The sequence below is a fragment of the Oryctolagus cuniculus genome, chromosome 7, assembly GCF_964237555.1.
Source record: "Oryctolagus cuniculus chromosome 7, mOryCun1.1, whole genome shotgun sequence".
Taxonomy (NCBI): domain Eukaryota; kingdom Metazoa; phylum Chordata; class Mammalia; order Lagomorpha; family Leporidae; genus Oryctolagus; species Oryctolagus cuniculus.
In genome coordinates, this window is record NC_091438.1 from 109,026,044 (window position 1) to 109,047,507 (window position 21,464).

At 46.9% G+C, this 21,464-nt stretch overlaps 1 pseudogene; it reads right to left on the reverse strand.

The window, feature by feature from the left end:
• Positions 1-3,825: 3,825 nt before the first annotated feature.
• LOC127493674 (signal peptidase complex subunit 1 pseudogene) lies at positions 3,826-4,264 on the reverse strand (annotated as a pseudogene).
• Positions 4,265-21,464: the final 17,200 nt, after the last annotated feature.

The following is a 21,464-nucleotide window of genomic DNA, read 5'->3' on the forward strand; positions in this document are numbered from 1 at the left end:
AAAAAAGGTGTGTTGGAGAGAACAGTGTCAAAGCTCATCCAAGAGTTTGGCCTGGAAAAGAAAACAATGTGCAGGTCTTAGAGAAGCCAAGAATTCTATTGGCAACTTTGTTTTGCTTTTAGAATGTTTGAAAGAATTACACTTCTGAGTTTAAGGGATCATTTTTTCGTATGTGATTTTTGAAAAAGACACACACACACACTCACTCACACAACACGGTACTTTTCAAAGCAATTTCTCATCCATGGTCTCATTGGGTCCTTAAAGGAATCTTGGGAGGTTGCTGCTACTACCCCCATGGTGTCAGAGTCTGAGCAGAAAAGTAGATTCATAATGACTGTTACAGAACAAGGGGGGTTGATACAAATTAGGCCTTGTGCAATTGTGCAGCCTGCCAGAGACATTTCTGTGTTGGGCGTTGGACCCAAAGTTGATACAATTTAGCAAGCCTGGAGATCCAGAAGGAAAGCTAAACATAAACGATTGTCCACATGGACCCACTAGAATCCATATGGAAAATACAGAAGCCACGCAGATGAACCGGAACCTGCATTGTCTCCCACATCTGAGGCCTCCGTGACTTGCAGGAGAAGCCGTGCCCTCTGCATGCGGCTATACACACTCCAGTCCAGGACTTGAGAAGCTGAAGGTTCCAGCAGGAGCAGAAGGAGGCACGGGTTTGAGTGCAGCCCCACACCAACAAGCTATGCCGGCAGATCAGTGACAGTGGGGGCATGCTGCCACCATGCAACATAAAAATGGCTGCTCTATCACTTCCACCTTCCAAATCTAGCACAGAGTCGTCTTGTGCCCAAATCCACTGAGAGACGTGATTCCCACTTAGCTAAGCTGACATGGTATAGAGCTACCATACCCACGTCCCAGATGAAGAAAATGAAGATCTGGAGGATCCAGGTGATTTACCCAATACCTTGCAGACATTTGTCACAGACGTCTTTTTAGCACGCGGGTTTGATGACCCCTGTCTCAGTGGCTTTAGTTAACATTTTTTCAAAGCTTGTAATGCGCCGGACACTGCGCCGTCTCATCCACAGCAGCACCATGGAGAAAATGTCCGTGACCCTGATTTGTGGGTAAAGGAATGGAGCTCAAAAAGGGGAGGCCAAGGAGTCAACAGCACTTGGCTAAGGTGAAACTTAGATTCAAAGGCAGATTAGTCGACCTCTGGTGTGGTCTTTCTCTTCCCAAACCCCATGGCCTGCAGTTTCCCGGTGTGGGGTATCAGAAGATGGCTCACCCTAAAAGAGGCCCCAGCACGCCAGTTCCCCTTGTGCGGTCTATGATGCTGGCCTGGAGTCAGTCCCCTCCCACTCCAGGGAAGTGGAATCCCACGAGAGTGGGGTGGGAGGGAATGCTTCAGTGCGTGTTGTTGGAGCTGTACTGATGGCACATGTGTTTCAGGCGTGGTGGCGAGAAAGCACCAGAGCACAGGCCGTGCCGTGGAGAAAACCTGCTAGCCCTTTTGCCACAGGCATAGGAGCATGGAAGTCAGCAAGGCCCCCTCGATGCTGCCATTTCCTACGACTGCACAGGGACCAGGGGTAGAGCTGAAACAGTGTCCTGAGGACGGGGCAGGGAAGGGCCCATTACTGTGCTGATGAAACCGGAGATCAGTGACTCAGGGCTGTCACACAACTCTGCATTCATTCAAATCTCTCAATAGTAGTAATAAGAGCTAGGATTACTTACCGCAATTGGTTGGTTATTTTGTGCCCAACCTAAATTTTTCATATTAAATAATTCAGCTAATCTTTGCTGTGGGCGTAGATGGCAGAAAGTTATTATTGACCATTTACATGCGGGACAATCGAGGCACAGAAAGGTTAATACACCCACAGTTAAATGAGTCGGGCGGGGGAGAGTGCTGTGGTGCAGCAGGTTAACGCCCTGGCCTGAAGCGCTGGTGTCCCATATAAGGCACCAGTTCTAGTCCCGGCTGCTCCTCTTCTGATCCAGCTCTCTGCTATGGCCTGAGAAAGCAGTAGAAGATGGCCCAAGTCCTTGGGCCCCTGCACCCGCGTGGGAGACCCGAAGAAGCTCCTGGCTTCGGATCGGCGCAGCTCCAGCTATTGCGGCCACCTGGGAAGTGAACCAGCAGATGGAAGGCCTCTCTCTCTGTCTCTATCCCTCTCTGGAACTCTGTCTTTCAAATTAAAAAAAATTTTTAAAAAAATTGAGTCCAAGGTGTCTGCCTCCAGAGCCCGTGACTCTCCAGCTTTGTGAGGGAAGGAGAGGGGGAGGGAGGGTGGCAAGATGATTGTTCCCATTTTGTAGATGAGAACACTGAGACTTGGCATGGTTACTAAGTTGCCTAAGTCTTGTTGCCAAGTCTGGATTCGAAGCCAGAGCAGTTGAACTTCAAAGCCTGGGCTCTTTCCAACTCTGCCACTCAGCCCTGTTAAAATAGTGGCCCATGTAGGACTCAAAATCAAGTCTTCTGATCTCTAATGCAAACTGAGCCACAGTGGCCTATGGTTTGTTGGAAAGACATTGCACCAAATGCCCCAGGAAGCAGTTTGACTGAGGTCAGCGCAGAGGTCCAAAGTCATCTGGGCAACAATCAGGAAAGGACCAGCATCGGCCTTTCCACCTTGGAAACATTGCCTCGTGCTCTGGAACCAGGAGAACCAAATATGGTCTGATGCTGGGAAATCAGGCAACCCCAGCTCTGGCCTATGGCGTCTCTGTGGTCTCCAGTGCCCAGCCTCTGTGTGGCAACGGTGTAATCATTCACCCATGACCCAGCACAACTCACCTGTGCAGCGTCAGTTTACCAGGCATCCCCTCCAAGTGCACACACAGGGGAAAGCCTTGCACATAGACGCTCTTGCACACTTCCTGCCTTCAGTGACTTTCTTGAGTAGCTGAGAAAACTCCAGTTTCCCTCTCATCTCCTTGTCCTCCTCCCCACATCTCTAATTAATATCAAGAAAGACAACCCCAGAAATGAGCAGAAACTAGTAAGAAAATGACTGACAGAAGTTTCTTCCATCATTCTCCCAACTAACCATAACTAGAGGTTGAATTTCTCGTCAGGCATGGTGCTAGGCCCCTAGGATGTGAATCACATTTCATCTCTTGACTCCCCCATCTGGTAGGTATTTGCTACGTTTTGAACAAGATTCGGCTTCCCAAAGTCTTGTGCTACTGGTGCTGAAAGAGTGGAGACTTAACCCAGTACGCTCTCTGAAGCAGAAGTGATTGGATTGAAGTTTCGAGCGCAGAGCCTCCGTGGTTGAATTGTGGTGGCTTTGCAAGGAGAGGCTGCATGGAGAAGCATGCTCCTTGTTGTTGCTTCCTGGCTCCCATGCTTCCTTCTTCTGCCCTCATTCCACCATCCACCACCCTCATCAGACACTGGGCCACTGGGATCACCCGTTCTTGGACTGTGAACCTCCAAAATCGTAAGCCAAAATAAACTTTCCTCCCTCATAAGTAACTCTTCTTGGATATTTGTTATATCGACAAAGCATTCTGCTTTTATTCCACATGTGAGAACATGAAGGCCCATGAGGGGAACTGACTGGCTCAGACCATCTTGTGAGATGCAACACACAATCAGTAGGAGCCGGATTTTGTTACTGTTGCTGTTGCTGTTTTTACTATTGATGATCGATGTATACCTGAAACTTCTCATACTTGCACTTTCTGTTTTTCATTCCACAGCAAGATGATGAAGAGAGCGCTTAAAATATTTATAAATCAAACCTCAACTAGGTTGGAAATGAAATATTAAGGGAATTAAGTCTAGACACAGTGGTGCTGTAAGAGCATGGATGGTTTTGGCTGTGAAAGCAGTGTAGCTCATCTCAGGAACAAAGCAGGTGCTGAATCATGGAAACACCAATTATTTTTAGTTTTCCTCTTAATTGTTTTGTCTCCTGATTTCTTGTCTCCTGTGCATGAATCTTGAACAGGAACCACTTGAGGGGATGTCACTGATAAATTAGCCATGGAGGAAGTGTCAGCAAACACAAAAAAGGCAAATCCAGCCATAACTTTGTACACAATCCACCTGAACCATTCAGCCGTAGATAAACCCAACTATTGCAGAAAAAAGAAAAATTCCCCAAAACATCTGTTCAGTCAGCTTATGGCCCATGTAATCCATCTGTGTGGGTAGCATGCTCAGACATCCGAAGGTGGGTGGCAGAGCAAGGGGTGGCCAGCACTCAGGGACTGGAGGATACCGCTCACAGCCTGGAGCGCCTGCCCAACTGCAGTGTGTGATGGCTGAGACCATGGAAGCTGAAGCCACACTTTGATTTTAGAAATCCATCTATTTGGCCAGCGCCATGGTTCACTAGGCTAATCCTCTGCCTGCGGTGCCGGCACCCTGAGTTCTAGTCCCTGTTGGGGCGCCGGATTCTGTCCCAGTTGCTCCTCTTCCAGTCAAGCACTCTGCTGTGGCCCAGGAGTGCAGTGGAGGATGGCCCAGGTGCTTGGGCCTGGCACCCACATGGGAGACCAGGAGGAAGCACCTGGCTCCTAGCTTCAGATCAGCGCAGCGCCCTGGCCGCATCGCGCTGGCCGTAGCAGCCACTTGGGGGGTGAACCAACAGAAAAAGGAAGACCTTTCTCTCTGTCTCTCTCTCTCTCACTGTCTAACTCTGCCTGTCAAAAAAAAAAAAAAAAAAAAAAGAAAGAAAAAAGAAAGAAATCCATCTATTTGAGAGGCAGCTAGAGAAACACCTAGACACAGACAGACAGACAGCTCCCATTTGATTTACTCCCCAGATGCTCACAGTGGCCAGAGCTGAGCCAGGGTGAAACCAGGAGTCAGGAACTCAATCCAGGTCTCCCAGATGGGTGGCAGGAACCTGATTACTAGCACCATCACCTGCTGCCTCCTAGGGTCAGCAATCACAAAAAGTTGAGTTACGAGCTGGAGCTGGGACTTAAATCCAGGATCTTTAATATGGGATGTGGGTGTGTTAATGGTTGGGCTAAATGTCCACCTCTAAATTTTGAATTTTGATCATTTCCTGGGCTAGCAGTGTGCAATACCATAGTCTCTCTCCTGAGACTGCGCAGCAACATTGAGTCAGAATTCCCAACCAGTCTTTTGATCATGGAGGAAACAACCGTACTTATTATAGAGCTTACTGCAGTCAATAAATTACACAAGACATTCAACAGTTTCCTATAAAATACTCTGTGTTACATGATTTTTCCCAACCATAGGCTAATGTCAGCATTCTAAGCATATTTACAGTAGGCAAGGCTAAGCTACTCTGTTCAGTAGATTAGGTGTATTAAATGCACTTATGACTGATGGTATTTTTAATTTATGATGGGTTTAACAGGATATAACCCCATCATATATCAAGAAGAATCTGTAGATGAGCGAAGCAAAGATACAAAAAGGAGGGAGTCAGGCAAATCAGTGCACAGATAAGAAAAGTGTTTTAGCATGCCAACAGAAGGCAGACATGAGAGACAGTCAGCTGTCCCACTGAGGTTCATGTCCCTTTCCAGAGTGGAGAGAGAAGTCTGGAGAGTGATGTCAAGCCAGGGGTGCCCTCTTTCCTTGCAGCTTGGTATGACCCTGAGATTTGTTCTCACCAGTGGAACACGAACAGAAGCTAAGCATGTCCCTTTGGGGCCAGAGCAGTTATGAAGTGTGTGTGTCTTCTCCACTTTGTCCAGCACCTGCTGGAAAGCAGCGTGTCCTTCAAACTCCAGGCTCCTGTAGCCTTGCCTGGAGAACACTAGTCCAGCAGACAGAAACATATGTGGGCTTGACAGGAGCAAGACATGAACTTCTATTCTGTTTGTTTCTTATCCATGAACCAGGGGTGGGGGCAGGGGGCAGTTGTTTTTTGACTCCTAGTATTGCCTTGACTAAATATGGCAGAGGAGGTGCTGAGTGATTGTGGAACATGATTCATCCCATGTCACAGACAGTAAACCAGCACAGTGCATGCAGCCTACCAGCCTCTGGAGAACAAGAGCAAGAAAGGCTCTTGCTCAAGGGGGAGCCCTTCACTAGGCGGGGACCACCTGCAGGGCTGAGACCTGCCCGCATCCTCACCATCTAGCAGTGCCTGGCTTGGAAAAGACCTTCAGGCTGTGCTGGCCGGGGATCACCTCCCAGGTCCACCTTGTCCCCGGAACACAGTGATCGGCCACAAGACTGGAACTCAATGGACTTCAGAGAGTGTTTCTAAAATGATTAGATGAGGATCTGAACTAAGCCTTGAGATTCTCCCACCAGAGAGACCACACAACACTCAGGCAGATAGCAATGCGGAAATATTTTGGACTTAAGCAACACTGTCCTTATCCTAAGATAAAAGAAGAAACCTCTCAATAGAAAACCCTTGCAAAGGCCACACCAGGGAAGGACTCTGTATGATGAACTGAGGTGTTTCAGTCCCACTCCTAATCCACCACCCTCCTTGGGATTCCTAGGTTTCTGGGGAGGGCCTTGAAGTGCCCTGAGAAAGAGTGGACAGTGAATGTTCTAACAGGGTACAATATGATCTACAATATGACCATTGACGTAAAAGAAGCCCCAGATGGTGGTTGGGATGTCAGGAAACACACTTCTCTATTCTATCTGGGCAAGTGTCTTTCCTGAATTCCAGAGCCTACAGCGATCTGGCCACAGAGATAGGTGGATTTGAAACCGCAACACGAAAGGAACTCTCTCTACCTGGTGGGGAGGGAGTCCAGAACACTCAGCCGCTACACCAAGTTGTGGCGGAATTCAAAATCTTTGGCTGAGAATGAAATTCACTCATCGGAAGGTCCTTGGCTGACAAACATGAATAAAACGACCAGGGCCTATGTGAGAGGACATTACTCACTACCCAGGGTACTTTGAAGATCTTTAGCTTCTTGTCATCACTTTACAAACTTCTCCAAGGCATGCCAGTTGTCCAGCCAGGAAATAGCAGGGGCTGGCTTCAAGTCCAAGTCGATGACCCTGGAATCCACTGTGCACTACAGATACAATCAGGTAATTCCCCTCCTGACTCCGGGTCCAGCAGGTTCCCACCCACCCACACACACACACATCGCTACTGCCTGGGGGAAGGGAAAGACATTGTTGTCTCACATCTCACACGGTGTCTCTGTATCAGGATTTTGCTTTGCTGAAGGGTCAGGGTTAAAATCTAGCATTCAAATATCAGGCACTGCCTGGTGTGTGTGTGTGTGACCTCTCAGGAAATCCTTAGCTCTTTGCTGTGGAGCCCAGTTAATTCCCCTGCAGCCGCCACCACCAAAGGCAATCACACAGTTTCCTTCTAGTTTGCATCTGTCCTGTCTGAGCTCAGTCCTAACTGTTCTGTAATTTTTTTTTTTTTTTTACAATGATGGGTGCCTGAAATCCAACGCTCTGGGTAGTAGAGAACACAAGACAGAGTTGAACACATTATGGTACATTTGGGGATTCAAGCCCCACAGAAGCAGGTCAGGTACAAGCACTGAATTCAGCGGGCAGAGCTGCACACCTGAGGCTGCCTTTACACTCCAACCTGTCCCACCTCCAGGCCCGGCTAACCTTATTTCCCCAAGCCTCACTGCTTGGGGGTGCCGAGCTCATTCTGGCTGGAAATCAAGCACAATTTCCTGAGTTCAGATCAAAATTGTTTGCTCCAGAACCCCTTGACATGCCTGTGTCTCTGGCTCCCTTTCCTGGGCCCCTCCAAATTCCTCTGTCTCCAGACTAACATGTTTGCTCTTCACCCAACCCCTGCTCACGTGCTCTGGCTTTCTTGTTTCTATCTTCATCTGGCAGTAAAATTATTTTTACATTTTGACATCCCTCAGGCATTTAAAATTGACTACTTATCATCATCATAAGACAAAAAGCATCGTCTGCAGCCCCACCACTTTCCCCCATCCCTGTTCATCTGCAGACACGGGAGCTATAGAGTCATCCAAGCGTACCTCACAACCTCACATACGGTTTGGGTGGTTGCTATGTTCCTTTATGATCGGGATGGCAAACGGGTCCCATTGCTTGAGAAAGAAACTGGGCTCATCAGGTGAATATGTGAACACAATTAATGATTCCTACAGGAGCTCACATCATGGAGGAAAATTTGCGCGGGAGCACACACCGCAAGCTTGCTCTATTATATTGTTAGCACTGGCCATCAATTGTAAAAACTATGGCCTTCAAAAATTCCTTCCAGTCCTTGACAAATAGGTCCACACTGTTCCATGCCCCCCCTCCAAGCCCCTGCCTTGAATTTGGGCTACCTTTTGGATTGGTTTGACCAATCCTTAAGAGGCTATGCTGTCTTGGGATCCAGCTACCATATTAAGTTCAGGTAGACTAAATGAGAGACCTTATGGAGAGACAGAGAGGTCCAGTGAGCCCCAAATATTCCAACCACCCCAGTGGGGCACCATGCACAGACATGAAATCATCTTGGGTATTCAGCCTACACCAGATTATTAACCGAATGCAACCACATGAGTGACCATACCACATACACCAAAAGAACTGTCCAGCAAAGCCCTACCACTTAGAATCATAAGCAATAATGAGGGGCAGTGCTGTGGCACAGTAGGTTAATCCTCCACCTGCAGCACCAGCATCTCGCATGTGTGCCGGTTCTAGTCCTGGCTGCTCCTCTTCTGATCCAGCTCTCTGCTATTGCCAGAGAAAGCAGTGGAAGATGGCCCAGGTGCTTGGCCCCCTGTACCCACATGGGAGACCTGGAGGAAGCTCCTGGCTCCTGCCTTTGGATCAGCCCAGCTCCAGCTATTGCAGCCATTTGAAGAGTGAACCAGTGGATGGAAGATGTTTCTCTCTGTCTCTCCCTCTCATTGTCCTTAACTCTACCTGTCAAATAAATAAATAAAAATCTTTAAAAAATAAGTAATGAAATGTGATTTCAAGCACAATCATGGGATATTTTATTATATAGTAAGAGATAATATGTACAGTGTCCTTATCTTATACCTGGTTTTCCTAACTTCTATTTAGATTCTCAAGTCACTATTTATATAACATCTTCCTTAGCTCTTTTTTTTAAAGGACTACATACTTCATATTTCATAATTACAACTTTAGGAGCATGGTGATTCTTCCCACCTTACCTGCCCTCCCACCCACTCTCCCACCCCTCTTCCTCCTCCCTCTCCTATTTCCATTCTTATTTTTTACTAAGACCAATTTTCAATTAACTTTATACACATATGATTAATTCTATTTTAAGTAAAGAGTTTAACAAATAGTATGGAGAAAAAAACTGTCCCTCAACAGTTGAGACAAGGGCTATTCAAAGTCATTGCTTCTCAAAGTGTCAATTTTACTTCTAGTTTACTGCTCTAGTCTAAGGGAAGATAGTTTTTAAAAAGTGGAGAGAGTGCAATCTCAGGGCAGAGTTAGGGAGAAAATGGCAGAGTAAACGTCTGGTAAACTAGAGGAATGCTGTGGGCTACGTGGAGGGTGTGGATGTGCACCACCATCTTCCTTAGCTCTTCTCCAACCTGCAACTTTCTGGCTTTTGTGTTACCTCTGATTTCTTACTTCTCATCACATGTATCAGTTTGCATGTCTCTCTCCTCTGTTGGACAGTGGACTGCTGGAATTGCTGTCTGGGTTTTACTCACATATATGGTACCAACTCTATAAGAGAATGTCTGCCATAGTGGTGGTAAGCACTTAGAAGTTTGATGAGTGAATGAACTAAAGGAATTGACCGCGGCACTGAGTCTTCCCTTGGCCGCGGTCCTGCCTCTGCTCCCACTCCCATGTATTGGCAGCTCTCTCACTTCATGAAGTCTCTTAGCAGTGAGGACTTTCTCTATCACCAGCTCCAAGTAGCAGCTTCCTCTAGCCCTCCCCAGCCTTTTACCATCTTTTACTATCATAGCCTATGCCACCATTTGAGAGTTTAGAAAACTACCTATTATTTGTCTCTTCTGGCTCATGATGCCAGGTGTCGCTCCCCCTCTTCATGGAGGAATGACACTAAGCCCTGCCTAGGCTTCATATCCGAGTCACGGCACCATTATGTCGCTCCCCCTCTTCGTGGAGGAACGACACAGGACCCTGCGCTGTTCTTTTGTCTGCTCGGCCCTCCCTGGGTTTGCTGCTGGTTCTTCCCGGGTTGGCTACTGTCTCTTCCACCTCCGTGGAAGGGCGGTTCCCCCTGGCCACTTTCCCCACTTCCGCAGGGGAGCGGCACACCGCCGGCCGGCTCTCTCGGGGGCTGCTCAGATGTTCCTCAGGTGTTCCCCTTAGATGTTCCCCAGTGCATGTTGTCGCTCTCCTCCTTTATAGTCCTCTTCCGCCAATCCCAACTCGGCTGCCCACACGCCGAGTATGCTGCTCTCCTCCAATCAGGAGCAGGATCAGCTCCTGGAGGTCATCACTCAAGTTGGCAAGAGGCAGCTGCGTAGAAGCTGTTTTCTCCTCTCCCAGCGCCATATTGTGGGAGAGCAGATGCATAGAATAAGTCTTAATTCCAGTAACTTAGTCTAGTCTGGGTTGCTCCCCACAGCCAGGGACAATTTTTATTCACTACTGTGCTGTGTCCCAGTGCCTACAGCAATGTTGGGCTCCTAGTAGGTGTTCAAGAAATATTTATTGGATAAATAAATAAAAGAGTATACACTCACAATAGGAGGACAAACTTTGACCATTTCCCCACTTTTCATTTGCACTGCCTTGCATTGTAACTTGAGCCCTTGTTCGGCATGCTTACTGCACACCAGTCCTCCCCTCGTCCCTGGACACCTGGAAAATGACTCTTCCCAGCAGCCTTGCAGTCGAGTGCAGCCACATGACTAGCTCTGATCCAGAGGCTCCGAGGGGAGGGAGGGCGAGAACTCTTCACCAGCTCGTGCCTTGCCTTGTGCAGAGATGCCGGAGCCTGGGATCGTGAGCCAGTCTATGGAGAACAGCTGTCTGGAGAATTGCCCGTAGCCACAGGGGAGTTTGCATGAGTCAGAGTAAACTTTTGTTAAGTTAAGCCACTGAGATTTTAGAGCGGGCTTTTACTGAAACACAGCCTAACCCATTCTGATTTTGAAGAAAGCCTATTTGGTTTAAATTCCTTTACATTTGAGAAACAGCAGAGGCCGATGCCGAGGAAAGCGGGACAGCACGAGGTGTTTCCATCACGCAAACCCTAATTCACAACTCCTGAGTGCAGAAGTGCCTACTCTGTGCCTGCAGGCCGCCAATTACGGGAGAAGGCCCTGTGGGAGCAGGCATGAATCAGACTCGACCTCTCTCGTCACAGAGTGCACAGAGCAACAAGAGACAGGCGCGTTACTACAGTACGATGGGGTGTCGCGTGGTTGTAGTTACACTGTGCACAAAGTGCTCGGAGCACACAGAGCGTGCAACACTTCCTTCTGATGGATCAGACTCTGTTTCCAGATTTAGACCGCTGTGGGCACAGCCAAGCAGAAGCACTCCTAGGATACTCAGAGGAGGGAGCCCAGGTCCCACTGGGCACATGGTGGTTCAGGCGGGCAAACAGGGCAGGCAGCCAAGTTCTCCCTGCTCATTGGTTGTGTTCGTTGTTGGCTCCTGCACACCAGTTCTGTGGAAGCCTCCTCTAACTCTGCAGGTCCTCCCCTAGGGCTTTTCTCCAAAATCACAGCCTTGAGTTGGTGACATTTATCCTGTTTTCTCATTGAAAACATTGGAAGCAGAAAGGAGAAGGAAAGAATCCAATTGATCAATGCATAACATCAACAGAAGTAACTCAAGTAACTCCCGTTAACACAGCAAGATGTATTAATGTGTTAGACTCATCGTATCTTCACAACAACTCTGCCTCCTAGGAAGAATTAGCCCCATTCTTCTTTTTTTTAAAAAAAAAAGATTTATTTTATTTGAAAGGCAGAGTTAAGGAGAGGCAGAGGCAGAGAGACAGAGAGAGAGGTCTTCCATCTGCTGGTTCACTCCCCAGATGGCCACAAGGACCGCAAATGTGCTGATCCAAAGCCAGGAGCTAGGAGCGTCCTTGGGGTCTCCCACACGGGTGCAGGGGCCCAAGGACTGTTTTCCCTGGCCACAGCAGAGAGCTGGATCAGCAGTTGAGCAGCTGGAACTTGAACCAGCGCCCATATGGGATGCTGGCACTGCAGGCAGTGGCCTTACCTGCTACGCCACAGTGCTGACCCAGCCCCCATTCCACAGATGAAGAAGATCAAGGTTAGAGAGGTGAAGTAACTGGCTCAAAGTCACACTGCAAGTAAATTGTATTTTCTGGTGGCTCTTAGGGGGATCTGTACAGCATGGGCTACCTCTTCTAAAGTCCTGCTCTGTGAGCAAGTTCTGATTTTAATATCGGAATTATTCTGTCAACTCCTGACCTATAGGGTTATTTATTTCTTCTGTGTTTGCAATGACAAAGTAAAAAATCCCAGCCATCTGCCCGTTAAGAAGGATGTGGTCTGGGGCCAGCATCTTGGTGCCTCTGCCTGTGATGCCAGCACTCCATATGGACACCGGTTCAAGTCCCAGCTCTTCCACTCTGATCCAGCTCCCTGCTAGTGCACCTGGGAGTGCACTAGTGCACTGATGGAGTTCCAGGCTCCTGGCTTCAGCCTGGTACAGCCCAGGCCAATGTGGCCATTTGGGAGTAAATGAGTGGATGGATGATTTCTCCCTTAATGTGTCTTTCCCTCTCTCTGTGTACCTCCACCTTTCAAATAGGTAAAATAAATCTTAAGAAGAAGGAGAAGGAAGAAGAGGAAGAGGAGGGAAAAAAGATGAGCCAGTGCTGTGGTGTAGTAGGTTAAGCCATTGTCTACAGTGCAGGCATCCCATATGGGCACTGGTTCGAGTCCTGGCTGTTCCACTTCCTACCTAGCTCCCTGTTAATGCAGCTGGGAGAGCAAAAGAAGATGCCATTGTGGGAAACCCAGAAGAAGCTCTTTGCTCCTGGTTTTGGATCAGCCCAGCTCTGCCCATTGCAGCCACTTGGGGGAGTGAATCATCTCTGTAACTCTGCCTTTCAAACAAACCCCTGCCACTGTCTTCCATTACCAACCTCATCTAGCTACCTCTGCAAGGTCTTTGAAGGAACAGCTTCTAGCTCTGAAGAGCAGCTGAGAAAGATAGTTCAGAAGCTCATGTGCTGATGGCAAGGAGTCCCTTGGGTCTACTGCCCTTGAGCTTGAAGTCTCCTACCTTTCCTTTGCCTGGATTGATTTTATAGTTTCTTTAAGACCAAAAAACAGTTCCAAGCAGCCTCTTGTCCTCTATTCATTGGCAAAGCCAAGCATGTGATCCAATTGCTTCTCCAGCCGGGAGCAATTAAGCGGAAGGTGGTGAAGTCAGCTAGTGACTGTAGGTGCTGGTGGTTGGTCCTGGGGGGTGGGAGAAGGGGGCGGAAAGGCTGCTACAACTTTGCTTTCAAGTGAGAGAAGACAGAGATCAAAGTACAAGCATCAGCCAAAGAACAGAAGACCTTCAGGATTCAAATACTTCCTATGCTTAGCTTTTGTGGAGATATTTTAGCCTAACAACCAGGTTACTTTCTTGGTCACAAAATTCAGCTTTATTAGGGTAAATAGTAAGGTAAGCATGCCGTTCTAAGTGTTTTTAAGGACATACGGCGGTGGAGAGTGTGTGCTTAAAATCTTACCTGCAACTACAATTGAATCCAAATCCCCATTATTCCAAAATCCACCAAAAAAATCATGCGCTTCCATGTTTTCCCATGCCTCCTGTGTCAGCAATGTGTTGAGAATGAGAAAGTGCTCACTCTTCCCATCCATGTCCAAGCTCTTGGGTTTTCAATGAGATTTTTTGAAGACAACACTTTTGCCACTGATTCTCAGTCTTTGTTTCTGGCTCCAAACCAAAAAATATAAATAAATAAATACTCCCATTTCTACCAAGAGCAGTAACTCATAACACCACAGACATAGTCTTAGAGTTTCAATGCAGGGCAGGGGGTAGAAGAAAGAGGGCTGAACACATCCCTTGGGTGATTTGGATACACAATGAGGAGAAAATTAGTGCAGGTGTCTTCACTGCGCAGATTTCATTTTTTTAAAAAAGTTATTTATTTATTTATTTGAAAGGCAGAGCAACAGAGAGGGAGAGAGATCTTCCATCCGCTGGTTCACTTCCCACATGAACATTACGGCTGGGGTTGGTCTGGGAGCAGAGCAGCTGGGACTTGAATCAGTGCTCTAATGGGATGCTGGTATCACAAGTGGCAGCTTAGCCTGCTGAGTTGCAGCTCTGGCTTCCAAATTTCTCTTGTTCTGGGGTCAGCACCATGGCTCACTTGGTTAGTCCTCTGCCTGTGGCGCCGGCATCCCATATGAGCACTGGGTTCTAGTCCTGGCTGCTCCTCTTCCAGTCCAGCTCTCTGCTGTGGCCCAGGAAGGCAGTGGAGGATGGCCCAAGTGCTTGGGCCCTGCACCCACATGGGAGACCAGGAGAAGCACCTGGCTCCTGGCTTCAGATCTGCGCAGCTCTGGCTGTGGTGGCCATTTGGGGAGTGAACCAAAGGAAGGAGGACCTTTCTCTCTGTCTCCTTCTCTCACTGTCTACAACTCTACCTGTAAAATAAAAAAAATTTTTTAAATCAAATTTCTCTTGTTTGATGGAAGGAGTGATCAGAAGCATTGTTGTCATTGAGAAGGACAGTGTGATGCAGTTTTCGCAGGTATTTTTCTGCTAAAATTTTGGCTAACTTTCTCAAAATTCTCTCTGAGTAAGCAGATGTTACTGTTCTTTGGTCCTCCAGAAAGTCAACGAACAAAATACCATTAAATCTCAAAACATTGTTGCCAAGACTTTTGCTCTTGACTGGTCCTTTTAGCTTTGACTGGTTCACTTTCACCTCTTGGTAGCCATTGCTTTGATTGCGTTTTGTCTTCAGGATCTTACTGGTAAAGTCATGTTTCTTCCGCTATTCCAGTTTTTAAAAGAAATGCTTCAGGATTTTGATTCCACTTATTTAAAATTTACATTGAAAGCTCTCATCTGCAGCTGATCTGGGTGAAACTGTTTTGGCACTGGTTGAGTGGAAAATTTTCTACACTTTAATGTTTCAGCCAAAGTTGTGTGAGCTGAGCCAGTTGACATGTATAAGATGTTGACTATTGTTTCTCCTATTGATTTTTTTGTCCTCTTTAGTTAGAGCAAAAACAAGAAAAATGTACTCCTTACAAATTAATGGGATGATCTAATACTGTGGGCTTCATCTTCAACACTGCCTCATTCTTTTTTAAAAAAAAAAGATTTATTTTATTTTATTTATTTGAAAGGGAGAGTTAAAGAGAGAGAGAGAGGGAGAGAGAGAGGTCTTCCATCCACTGATTTACTCCCCAAAAGGCTACAATGGGTGGAGCTGAGCCGAACTGAAGCCAGGAGCCAGGAGCTTCTTCCAGGTCTCCTATGTGGGTGCAGGAAACCAAGTACTTGGACCATCTAGTACTGTTTCCCCAGGTCATAGCAAAGAGCTGGATCTGAAGTGGAGCAGCTGGGACTCAAATCGGTGCCCATATGGGATGCTGGCACTGCAGGCAGCAGCTTTACCCACTTGCCACAGTGCCATCCCTTCTTGATTCTCTTTCTAATTTCACTGGGAAACTAGACACATTTGGAGCTACAGGTACTGGGTGATATAAGCCTTGAGATCAAAGAGACCTTGGCCTGAATTCTAGCTCTTCTGTGTGTAGGGCACTTAACATTTTGAATTTTAGCTTCCTCATCCTTAGAACCAAATAATTCTATCATCTGGAGAGTCTTACCCCCCATAGACATTCAATGGTGAGTGTGCTGGTGTGCTGTCTCATTCATTGAATGGCCCTTCACAAGAACATATCCAAGCATGGCTTAGTGCATACAATTATTTATAACAGTTGTAGAGTATTCCATTGTGATAGTGTCATGATTTGCTCTGCCATTTTCCCAGCACTGGGAATCTGGATTATTTCCAGTTTTCCTTCCATATGAGTTGAACTGTTATGAACATCTTTAGAGAGGTAAATCTTCCCCCTACCCCAAAGTTATTTCCTTGGAATAAATTCCTAGAAGTAGAATTATTGGGTCAACGAGGAGGAACAGCTTTGTAGCCCCCGTTATTCGTTGCCAGATGAATTCTCACTTTCTGAGAGGGCTGTCAGCTGGAGACTTGCACACGTGGTAGATATTATGGGCTGTTTCTGTCTCTCACTGCCGTTTTCACCATGCTGTACTAAAAAAGCCAGCCCCTGCCTCTCTCATAAAAAAAAAAATGGCACTAAGTGGTAGGAAGTGGGAACTCAAGAAAGAAAACTTAGAATATGTAAGGATGTAAGGTGGTGAGAGTAAAGATGGATAAAACCTTTTGCATTTAAGGATTAGGATCTGGTATGACTAAGCACTTAGGCCCAGAAGCCGGGAGAAAACCCTTCCGTTCCATTTATAATTGTTGTTTTTATTCTACATACATTTACAAGCACTTATCTGACACATCCCAGGCACTATCCCTATCTCTTGATCCCTTTTGTAGTGTGGGGAAGGTGAAGGGATTAAAGTTTAGCCCTTTTGTAGTGTGGGGACTTCTCTTCAGCTAGGAAAATACTTTAAGAAATTGGGAAAGCCAAACTGGGAGTAGTAGTAGCTGCCCAGACTGCAGGCAGATAACAATCTGCAATGCAGAACACAACTCAAGGACAGACAAATGACACAGTCAGGAGCAAGAATGATGGAGTGAATGTGGTGTAAAGGCAAGAACTGGAAGGAGAGGGTGCGCCAAGGCAGTATCCTAAGAGCTTTCGAATTGGGGTGTTCACATCTTAAACACCTATGCCAATATTAAGCTTTGTACTTGATCTGTCAACTAAGAAAGTGTGTTGAACTAGTGAAACACTCGATAATGAATCTTCATGGATCAAACTATCTTTCCTTAAACACTTTGAAGCTGTGCAACAGCTGTGCAACAGAATGTAAGTTTTCAATTATCTTCCTGATAAATGAAACTTCTTAGCATCATGTAGGAATTCTCATTATCTTTTTAATGTGTTTTTCTTCAAAGTCTACTTTGTTTCATATTGATTTAACTTTACCTACCTAATTTTGGTTAATTTTTCCTAGCACAGTTTTTTCCCCCAAAGAAACTTTTTATGTAATGAGTACAAATTTCATAAGTACAACTTTAGGAATACAGTGATTCTTCTCACTGTACCCACCATCCTGTCTCCACTCTCACCCCACCTCCTCTTCCCTCTCCCATCCCCAATCCCATTGTCCATTAAGATTCATTTTCAATTAACTTTATACATAGAAGACCAACTCCATACTAAGTAAAGATTTCAATAATTTGCACACACATGTGCACACACAAAACTGAGAACAAGTTTTACAGTTAATTCTCATAATGCAACTGGTTGAAGACAGAGGTCCTGCATGGGAAGTAAGTACACAGTAACTCCTGTTGCTAATTTAACAATTAATGCTCTTATGTATGATGTCACTGATCACCCGAGGCTGTTGACATGAGGGGCCAAGCCTATGGAAGCCTTTGGAATCCAAAATCTTCATCAGTATTTAGACAAGGCCATAAGCAAAGTGGAAGTTCTCTCCTACCTTCAGAGAAAAGTACATCCTTCTTTGTTTTTTATTTATTTATTTTTATTTGACAGGTAGAGTTATAGACAGTGAGAGAGAGAGAGACAGAGAGAAAGGTCTTCCTTCCTTTGGTTCACTCCCCAAATGACGGCCAGAGCTGCACCAAGCCAGGAGCCAGGTGCTTCTTCCTGGTCTCCTACGCGGGTGCAGGGCCCAAGCACTGCCCTCCTAGGCCACAGCAGAGAGCTGGACTGGAAGAGGAGCAACCAGGACTAGAATCCGGCACCTATATGGAATGCTGGTGCTGCAGGCAGAGGATTAACCTAGTGAGCCACGGTGCTGGCCCCAAGTACCTCCTTCTTTGATGGCCACTTTTTTCCACTGGGATCTCACTGAGATCCTTCGTGTAGGACATTTTTTTTTTTTTGGCACAGTGTCTTAGCTTTCCATGCCTGAAATGCTCTCATGGGCATTTCAGACAGAAAAGAATGCCTTAAGAGCTGATTCTGATGACAGAATGCTATTTAGAGCAATTGTCATTCTAGGAGTCTGCTGTGTGGACTGCTTGCCGTGTTGGAACATTCTCTCCTTTTTAATTATATCTATTATTATTATGAAACACTTGATCCTGTTTATACAATCCTTTTAACACTTAATCCTATCTATATGATCACTTTAACTCTTAATATGATCACTTTAACACTTAAGATGGCATTTTTATATCCAGCTTAATGGGATTTGGGGTCCCATGGTAAGTTTTTTAACTGTACCCTTAGAAGTAAGTCTGTAGGAATGTATGTAGATCTATGCCATTTTATAGTTACAAACTTCCTCCTCCCTCTCTTATTCCCACTCTTTTTTTCTGAGATCTATTTTCAATTGACTTTATATGCATATGATTAACTCTGTGGTAAGTAAAGAGTTCAACAAACAGTATGAAGAAAAAATAACAAAAAACTTAACTGTTCCTCAACACTTGAGGACAAGGGCAAGGCAAGGACAGCTCAAGTCATCCTTCTTGAAGTGTCACTTTAACTTCTACAGATTTTGTTTTAGGTGCTCTATTAGTTCTCACAAATCAGGGAGAACATATGGTATTTGTCCCTTTGAGACTGGCTTATTTCACTATTATTTTTTCCAGATTCATCCACTTTTTTGCAAACGACCAGATTTCTTTTCTTTTTCTGTGTGTTGTGTAGTATTCCATAGTGTACATATCCCATAATTTCTTTATCCAGTCTTCAGTTGAAGGACATTTAGGTTGATTCAATGTCTTAGCTACTGTGAATTGAGCTGCAATAAACATGGGGGTGCAGATAACTCTTTTATCTGCTGATTTCATTTTGCTTGGGTAAATTCCCAGGAGTTGGGTGGCTGGGTCATATGGTAGGTCTATATTCAGATTTCTGAGGTATCTCCAAACTGTCTTCCATAGTGGTTTTACCAGTTTACATTCCCACCAATAGTGGATTAGGATACCATTTTCCAAACATCCTCGCCAACATTTGTTGTTTGCTGATTTCTGTATATAAGCCACTCTAATTGGGGTGAGGTGAAATCTCATTGTGGTTTTGATTTGCGTTTTCCTGACAGCTAGTGATCCTGAACATTTTTTTCATGTTTCTGTTGGCCATTTGGATTTCCTGTTTTGAAAAATGTCTATTTAAGTCCTTTGCCTACTTCTTAACTGGGTTGTTTGTTGTGGGGAGCAACTCGGACTAGACTAAGTTACTCGAATTAAGACTTATTCTATGCATCTGCTCTCCCACAATATGGCGCTGGGAGAGGAGTAAAAACAACTTTTACACAGCTACCTCCAGTTCAACCAGTAACCTGCAGGAGCTGATCCCGCTCCTGATTGGAGGAGAGCAGCGTACTCGGCATGTGGGTAGCAGAGTTGGGATTGGTGGAAGAGGACTATAAAGGAGGAGAGAGACAACATGCACCAGGAACATCTGAAGGAACACCTGTGCAGCCCCCGAGAGAGCCGGCCAGTGGTGTGCCGCTCCCCCGTGGAAGTGGGGAAAGTGGCAGGGGGAACTGCCCTTCCACGGAGGTGGAAGGGACGGTAGCCAACCCGGGAAGAACCAGCAGCAAACCTGGGGAGGGCCGAGCAGACAAAAGAACAGCGCAGGGTCCTGTGTCGTTCCTCTGTGAAGAGGGGGAGCGACATAATGGTGCCGTGACTTGGATAGGGAACCTAGGAGGGAAGAAGCGGGAAGAAGTTAGGATTGAAAGCTAGGATTGAAAGTGAAAGTGAAAGCAAGAAGAAACTTAGACTCGGATACGGACTGTGGGGAGAAGCCAGGAGAAATGAGAGGGGAATATTGTTGGAAGAAAAGTTAGGAAACATACCGGGTAGAGAAAAATGTTAGGGAAAATGAAGCCGCGGGGGCAGGCTGAGGCGAAGACGTAAGCTAGGTTGGGATTCGTCAAGTCAGCCCGGGGAACAAAAGGTGAAAAACTAAAACCAGAGGCGGAGACGTAAGCCAGGTTGGAATCCGTCAGATTAGCCCGGGGAGCAAAAGACGGGAAGCCAAACCGGGAGCGGAGACGCAAGCTAGGTTGCATTTCGTCAGGTTAGCCCGGGAAACTTAGACTGAAAACCAAGAAGCAGAAACGTGAGCTAGGCTGTGTGATTCACGGAAGCCGCCGTGCACAGAGCACGCAGGGCGCGAGTAGATAGGAAGTGCGGGGCTGGCGTGGGGCCATGGTGCGGGCGCGAAGGGTGCGGAGACCAAGGAGTGCGTGCGAAGCCGGGAAGCCACGCAGAGTCGGGAACCCGCCGCAGGGCGGGCACCGGGAAGCCACACAGATGAGAGACGCGTGGGCTGAAGCGGCGCAGAGCCGGGAAGCCGCCGCGGGGCGAGGCGCCGAGAAGCAGCCTCGGGGCGGGCGCCGGGAAGCCGCGGGGATAAGAGAAACAGAAGTATAGAAGTAAAATGAGAGAAATAGGAATGCTGGCAGATAGAAGTAAAATAGGAGAGATAGGAATGCCCAGAGATAGAGAAATAGAGAAAATTAAGGCCTCCCCACAACACGGCAATGAGAGAGCTTGGATTCGGTCTGCCTGATTAGGCAATAAACACCAGCAGGCAGCTCGACCAGAGTATGACCTGCAGGTCACCGAAGATAGGCACGAATCAACATCAATAAATCTCCCCACAATACGGCAATGAGAAGGCTCGGATTTGGTTTGCCTGATTGGTAGGGCTTGTAAGCACCTGCAGGCAGTTCTAGCAGAGCAGAGCATGCACTGCAGGGCACCGAACACAGGCACGCATCAGCGCCTAAAAACCTCCTCACAACATGGCGAAGAGAGGACCCGGATTTGGTTTGCCTGATTGGTAGGGCTTGTAAGCACCTGTGGGCAACTCCAGCAAGCAGAGCAGAGTGTGCGCTGCGGGGCACCGAAGACAGGCATGTATCAACGCCAAAAATAAAAAGAAAGGGGGAACTGTGGGGAGCAACTGGGACTAGACTAAGTTACTCGAATTAAGACTTATTCTATGCATCTGCTCTCCCACAATATGGCGCTGGGAGAGGAGGAAACAGCTTCTACACAGCTGCCTCCAGTTCAACCAATAAACAGCAGGACCTGCTCCTGATTGGAGGAGAGCAGTGTACTCGGCGTGTGGGTAGCAGAGTTGGGATTGGTGGAAGAGGACTATAAAGGAGGAGAGAGACAACATGCACCAGGAACATCTATCTGAAGGAACACCTGAGCAGCCCCCAAGAGAGCTGGCCGGTGGTGTGCCGCTCCCCCGCGGAAGTGGGGAAAGTGGCAGGGGGAACCGCCCTTCCACGGAGGTGGAAGGGACGGTAGCCAACCCGGGAAGAACCAGCAGCAAACCCGGGGAGGGCCGAGCAGACAAAAGAACAGCGCAGGGTCCTGTGTCATTCCTCCACGAAGAGGGGGAGCGACAGTTTGTTTTGTTGATGT